Here is a 7,976-nt window from a genome sequence, read left to right on the forward strand (position 1 = left end):
ATTCATCCTCAAGGTTGCATTTCAGACCAAGCAAAAAACTTATCATCAATTCAGCAACTGCTGCTACCAAATAAAATCTAACATTTTCAACCTTGCCAACACAGACTCAGCAAAACGGAATTAAGATCTATTAAATCACCTCATGTCGACATAGCCACCAAATAAGACAGAAGAAAATAACCATCAGGCCTGGTTGACTGTGCCTGATCAGCCTTACCGAAGGCTTGTGCCAAAATTGGGAGGACTATCACACAGCTGAGACATACAGCCTGATAAACATTTATACCCTGCAGCCAGAAATCTCAGTCTCCCTCATCATTAACTCAGGGTACATTATTCCCAGTCAGGAGAGATCCACCAGAGGAAGGGATGCACAGCGCTGTTCATTGGGAGTGATTTGTCCTAGGAATCCTCAATATCACCTCTGGGGGACCTGTGAAATCTTAAGGCATCAGAATAAAGATGGGCAAAAGAAACATCTGACTGACGACCACGTACAACCATCCCTCAGCTGATGCATCTGCATTCCTCAATGTCAAGCACCACTTGGAGGAAGAGGAGGTAGCAAAGGCACAAAAACATTTTGGGTGAGGTGTCAATGTCCGAAGATTCAATAACACCATTAGGTTATGAAAGACATTATGCACCGACTTGACCTGCGAGATGAGGAGACAACTTTAAAAAAAAATCTGTCCTCACCACTGACAGATGCAACTATCTGGGGACAGTGTTGGTAAGGATAACATCTGCACTGTCCTGCAGAGACTATATTCAGAAAGTGAAGACAGGATTGTGTGGCACCAGTACAACTGCCCCACAAGTGGCAGGCAATAAAGGCTGTCAACAAGAGAACCTAACAATCATCTTCTGATATACAATAACATTACCATGGCTGAATTTTTCATCAATATCTGGGTGCCAGCTTCAAAAATCCAGCAGATTTCAAAACAATCAGAGCAGATTGCAGGGTAGAACAAAACAATAAGTTACGGACTGGTTACTTTAATATCAGCAGGACAGAAAATGCTGGAGTCGATTATAAAAGAGGTGGTAACAGGACCCTTACAAAATACCAACAGGCAACATAGATTTATGGAGAAGGAAGTTGCGTTTGACAAATCTATTGGCATTGTTCCAGCATGTTATGAGTACAATAGATGAGGGACAACCACAGAGAGGGAGGTATTTGGAGTTCTTGATAAAGTCCTACATTTCAGGCTGTTGTGCAAAATCTAAGAAAATGGCTGTAATAATGACAAAAATTGAGAATTCATCAGCAGACAGGAAGCATAAGGAATAAGTGGGTCATTTTCAGACTGGAAGGCAGTGAGAAGTGGTGTGTTACGTGGGTCAATTCTTGGGCCCCAGCTTCCACAATATATATTAACAATTCAAGTAAGGGAATGGTGTGTAATGTTGCAATTATGCTGATGGCAAAGCTAGGTAGGAAGTGACTGGCAAGGAAGACATAACGATGCTTCAGGATGATTTTGACAAGTTGAATATATCGCAGATGGCGTACAACACAGAAATACAACGTTGGAGAAAGTGAAGACTGCAGATGCTGGAGATCAGAGCTGAAAATGGGTTGCTGGAAAAGCGCAGCAAGTCAGGCAGCATCCAAGGAGCAGGAGAATCGACGTTTCGGGCATGAGCCCACTTCAGTTGGAAAACCCAGACTGACAGTACAATTTAAATGGTGACAAATGTGAATATTTTGATAGGACTGAATAGACTGCACACAGTGATGATATTTACCCTGTGAGTGGGTGGGTGTGGGGAGGCGAGTCACAGGAGGAAAAAGGGGCCACAGTCTCCAAAATGTACACCAGGCTATTTCAGACTGATGTGAAGAAATTTATCCTCCTAAGGGTAGTGCAGTTGTGGAGTTCTCTACCACAGAAACCAGTGGTGATGAAGTCACTGAATGTACTAGAGAAAGAAATAGATTGCGAAGCTAAAGGCTGTCAAAAGCGATGGATTCAGAGAAGGACAATGGCATTGAGATGGAGCATCAGCCATGATCATGTTGAATGTCAGCAAAAGCTTGATGGACCAAATGGCCTACTCCTATTTTCATTATTGCACACTGACCAGAAATGAAGTGGATCGGCTATGTAAACACGGACGACAACAACAGAGTGCAGGATTTCTGGCCTTCGATAAGTAACTCATCTCCTCACCCCACTTAAGACTGTTCATCACAATGAACACATTTATACTTTTATAGATGATGGCAGCTCCAACAACACGCAAGAATCTCAACACCAACCGAGGGAAAGAAAAAGACTTTTTGATAGGATGGCACCCTGAGACTTTTTCCCAGGACAGAAACGGCTCAGAGGTGGCATAATTTTCAGATGATTAGAGGAAGATCGAGAGGAGATGTCAGAAGTCTTTAGAGTGTAGTGGTTGCATGGAATGTACTGCCGGCAGTGGTAACAGAGTCAGACAGATTAGAGTCATTTAAGCGACTCTTGGATAGGCACACAGATATAGGAGGATATATACATTAGTTTCATCTTACAGTTGGATAAAAGGTCGGCACAATACAAAGGGCCAAAGGGTATGTACTGTTCTACGTTCTATGTAAACACAGTCACACCTTGGCCACAAGGCTGTGCCCTGGGTCCTAATTTCTAAGAGTCAGAGTCACAGATGTACAGCACGGAAAATACCCCTCGGTCCAACTTGTTTATGCTGACCAGATATCCTCAAGTCATCTTTACAGCCTTTGGCCATATCTCTCTAAACACATCCAGATGCCTTTTAAATGTTGTCATTGCACCTCCACTTCCTCTGGCAGCTCATTCCATACACGCAGCACCTTATGAAAAGGTTGCCCTTTAGGTCCCCTTTAATTAATTCCACTCTCACCTTAAACCTATGTCCTCTAGTTTTGGATCCTCACTCCAGGGAAAAGTACTAGTCTATTTCCCCTACCCTTGCCCCTCGATTTTATAAACCTCAATAACAACATCACCTCTCAGCCTTTGATGGTCTAGGGAAAACAGCCCCAGTCTATTCAGCCCCTCCCTACAGCTCAAACCTTCCAACCCTGACAACATCCTTACAAATTTCATAATATCTTTCTGAAAGCAAGGAGACCAGAACTGCATGCAGTATTCCAAAAGTGGCCAAACCAATGTCCTGTACAGCTGCAACATGACCTGCCAACCCCTATACTGAATGCACTGACCAATAATGGCAAGCAAACCAAATGCCTTCTTCACTACCCATCTGTGAGTACACTTTCAAGGAACTATGAATCTGTACTCCAAGGTCTCTTAGTTCAAATGTCTAATCCACACCCATTCTATCCAGGCCTTCGCTCCTGTCCAAGTTGTAATCAGATCTCACCCTCATCCTTCTAAACGCTGGATTTGTAATCAGAGTCCTCAACTCCTCACATGACAAGCCCTACATTCCTACAATCATTACTGTAAACCTCCCCTGGACATCCTCCACTGTCAGCTCATACTTCCTTAGATACAAGGCCCAAAACTGCTCACAATATTCCAAACATAGACCGACCAGAGCCTTGTACAGCCTCAGCAAAACATGCCTACTCTTGTATTCTACTACTCTCAAAATAAATTTGCATTTGCCTTCCTAACTGGCAAGTGAACCCACATGTTAACCTGAAAAGAATCCAGAAATAGGTATTCCAAGCCATGTGCTTCAGATTTCTAAAGTCTTGCCACATTTGGCAAACATTCGCACCTTTATTAATTCCAAAGTACACAACCTCACTTTCCACATTGTGTTATGTGCCAGCTTGCCCAAGTCCTTCTGCAGCCTCCCCACTGCCTCAACACAACCTGTTCCTCTAACTTTGTCTTATCCGCAAACCTATCAACTTGGCCTTCAGTTCCTTAATACAAATCATTATCATATAACTTGCCCCAACACTAACACCTGCAGAACTCTAGCAGTAATTTCAAAAAAGACCCCTTTATCCCCACACTCGAACTTCTACCAGTCAGCCAATCCTCTATTCATACCAGTACCTTGCCCCTAACACCATAGGCCTTTGTTTTAATTAGCAGCCTAAATTTATTACCTTGTCAAAGGCCTTTTGGAAATTCAAATAACTGGCCATGCATTCTTTCAGTCTCTCTTCTTGACTGCTCAGTTGGCAAAACTAACTCTAAACATCAACACAACAAGAACAAACTAAATTAAACTAATTCAATCTGAAGAAAAATTGATCAACAAATGGGTCAATGTCATTTGAGTTTTCAACACATTTTATATACTTGAAGGTAAAATCCTTTAAAGTGAAAACTGCAAAATAATTATCTCTTGACTAATCTACCACACCAGCTGAACAACAACAGGGATTACCCAACTTCATGCACAATGTGTTATGCTTCATTTTTTAAAATTTGTCCTGTCCCTTTTAAAGGATCTCCTGACATGAACTAAAGTTGACAGATAACAATAAGCGTCTAAGATCTTGAAACCCATTTGAACTCAGCCTTGCAGAAAAAAAAAACCTAAAGTTCTCCCATTACAACATCTCGTTCTTCTCGGACTACTTGGCTTCCACAACTCTACCTGGAAGTCCAATTCAATTCTTTGATTACTCTTACTTCCAATTTTAAACTTAATTCTTGCTGAATTGAAACAATATCTCTTCATCTTTTTCATAAAGCTCAAATTTTGAAAAACAAACACTTCGGAGTCATCTTTTCCATTCCCTTAACAATATACCACTACAAGACATTTCTTGACTAAACATAATCAGTTTCCTCCCAAAACTAAAAGTTAAGAAACCATTATGGGTGACTTTTCTCAATTGCCTTCAGCACTGAAACAAAAAAAAATCCCCACTGTGCTTTGATGATTGATACTGAATGAAGGCAGGACTCAGGGTTTAGTCCGACTAATACATCATTTGTTTTGTTACCGTGTTCACCAAGTCATGGTAATGCAGCTCAACATTCTAAATGGTCATTTAAACACGACTCTGGATTGTTGGAAAATATTGCATCTGTGAAAAAAAGTCTCAATTTACATCATCTAAGCTATTTCCGTATTACCCAAGGAACGTATGTGCCATGCTGGCTTCTTGGCATGAAATTTGCAGATTTGGAGATTTCTGTAAATTTCCAACTTCAAATTAGATTCAATATCACTGCTGTCTTACTTAACTTAAAATTAAAGAAGCACAGCAGGCTTGTTCTCCTGACTTTGCTCACTTCTGACTCAAGTTTACAGGATATAAAAATTAACTAGCTGACATGCGAATCAGAGAATGGTGAACCCTAACTGCCCGATGTTTAACTGATGCACGAATCATGAAAATTTGGAAACGAATATTGAAAAGAAAACAGAACAAAAAAAAACTATCAGCCCAGTAGCTTGGAAAACCAAAACATTTTTGTAAACGGTGGTGCCATTTCCACATGAAGCACATTTGTTTATTCAGCAATGTACTTCTTCCTCTACTGGCATCTTAAAAGTACAATTTGCTACATATGATTAAACATCACAAGCTTTGTTCTCAAATCTGAAATAAGTTACACACGTACACCCATGATCTTTATTTATTTGAAAACTATTTTACGCAAATAAATTTAAGCAACTGACTCTCTTGTTATGCAAATAATATTAGGGGATTTACAGGGATACATGTCACACCTTGTAAAAATCTAAAACCAATCTTCTTTATTTATGATTTTTGGAAAGCACAAAGCATTATACAGGTATATTCAAAAATCATACTGATTTTTCTCCCTCCACATGATACCTTTAAAATGTCTTCTTGGTTATTTAAAATCATTGTATAGTGCTATACTTGACTAACAAAACAAAGTTTAACAGAAGCCATCGATTTTATGCGTCAACTAGAAAGAGAGAGACATGATTTAAACAGCTGCATTTCCTTTCTGCTTCACCATCCAAATCAACACAAATTCATGAGAAGGTCAGCAGCCTTTAAACTCGCAAATACAATTACAGAAAGACTATATGACAGGGACATTACGAGTCCATTCTTACACAATGAAAAATCTCAAATTTTATATATGAAAGAGAGAGCTGCATTTTAGAGCAAAGGAAACTTGACAGCATGCCGAACAGGAGACTGACGATATCTTAACAAAAGCAGAATCAGCAGAACTCAATTTAAGCACGAACTATGCTTCTGCATTGCAAAAGGCCAAAAAAGACACTTTAAAAAGGAACTACAAAACAGTTTTATTCAATACTGCATAATTAAAATAGGTTGGGATTAAGCAGATTTAAACAACAGGGTTATCAAAAATAAATTGCTTGTCAGCACAGCATTCTGCTACCTCCATACAGAGCCCTCTGGAAGGATTAAACTCAAGTTCAGTGCAATAACTAACAACTGCAATTTATTTGACATCCAACATAGAAGAAGAATGGGTTTCCAATTGTGACTCCAGAACAGTAACCTTAATTTACAAAGAAACCTCATGGTAGCTTTGCTTATGATAGCTGGATCAGATATACTCTGAAACTGAATCTAAAGTCAGACATCATTCCTATTGGTGTGTGTGTGTGTCAGAAATGGTCTGTACATAAATACATAAAAATTTTAAATGTTTTTTCCTATGAATAAACAGAATCATTCCTATATATATTAAAAATATGTAGCATAAATAACTTGATTTGATTAGAAAAAAAACCTTCCCAGGAAACATACATTAATCTGCATAATTCAATACAGCATGGTACACTAAAACAACAAACTCTTAAATTTAAATTGATCCTAAAAAACGGTCAGGACTGCAATATTAGTGTTAACTTATCAATGATAGTGAAATCTCAGTTTAAAAAAATTCTGAACAATCACGGCACTGCATCAAACTCAGACAAGTTATATGCAGTGGAGCAGTCTGTTATAGCATCACTCTCTCTCATACATGCAAATATCTAAATCGCCTGACATAAAAAGCATCCCATTAGATTAAACTCGAAGATAAGGCAGCATTCGCCATTGGACGAAGTAAAATATACACTGCCTGATTCCAAGATACCACTGAGTTTTAACTTGCAGATTGAACTGAACACCCTCTTCACAAACAAACACACTAAAACTATGAACACAAGGCTCCTGGGCCTTGTTTTTTTTTCATAAAACACAAGCCAACCCCTACATCCTCTCATTTCATACACAGGAGAACCAAAACAAGCCAGCGGGCTTCAGCAACCCCACCCAAAAGCTGTTCAAAAGAACAAAATAAATCCACCCATCTCCAAACCAGTGAAACAAACAGGCCTTTCTCTTCACCCCTCCTCCCCACTACATTCCCAAAAGAAAAGCAGCTGTTCCTTGCCTACTAGCTACAAACACAAAATCTCTCACTCTCTCTCTCTCTCTCTCTCTCTCTTGCTCACACACAAACATCCACTCAAAAGAGGGAATTAAAAACACAGAAACGAACCTTGCATTCCCTACCTTCAGTTTTGTACCACAATTTACTTGAGATGATTAAAAAAAATATGCAGCAGGGAAAAAAAAGGCCATGAAACCAATCACTGTGTACGATTGCCTGAAAGAGGCCAATCAGAAGCAACTGTTGTTGGAAACTGTCCAACCATATCATAGCTCATTACTCAGTCAGACAGGGAGGAGGAGGCTGGAGGGGAGGGGAAGGCCCCAAATATAGTTAGGTGGGGAACCAAAACAAAACCTCTCAGCAGCTGGCTAAAACGGCTTTTTGAGAGAATGCAGCGAAAATAAAAGGATTTGTATTCATAAATGTCAAATACTGTACCTCAAAAATAAAATAGTTCACTTGTCAAGAAAGGGATGAGTGGATTTTTTTTAAGAAACATGTAGTCTGTTCATTGATAACTCCTTGAAATGAAACTAGAAATCGCCGAGCAGCTCTGACTGTGAGAGTCGTGCACAGCACACGACTCTTGTGTCGAGGTATTTCGAGCCTCCTTTCAAAATGTCATATCTGTGTGGACACAAGGCGGTTGTGAGTACTGCAATT

General features: G+C 39.7%; 1 protein-coding gene across 2 annotated transcripts in view; it reads right to left on the bottom strand.

The window, feature by feature from the left end:
• Positions 1-7,472, bottom strand: part of ctbp1 (C-terminal binding protein 1) — a 235,193-nt gene extending 227,721 nt beyond the window's left edge. The window contains exon 1 of one of the 2 annotated variants that reach the window (XM_060845001.1): positions 7,433-7,472. The gene's annotated coding sequence lies outside the window, so the exon portion shown is untranslated. Of the gene's footprint in view, positions 1-7,418 lie in introns of both variants that reach the window. The other variant, XM_060845385.1, reaches the window with a different exon arrangement.
• Between the last annotated feature and the right edge of the window lie 504 nt (positions 7,473-7,976).

The sequence above is a fragment of the Hemiscyllium ocellatum genome, chromosome 1 (genome assembly GCF_020745735.1).
Source record: "Hemiscyllium ocellatum isolate sHemOce1 chromosome 1, sHemOce1.pat.X.cur, whole genome shotgun sequence".
Lineage (NCBI taxonomy): Eukaryota > Metazoa > Chordata > Chondrichthyes > Orectolobiformes > Hemiscylliidae > Hemiscyllium > Hemiscyllium ocellatum.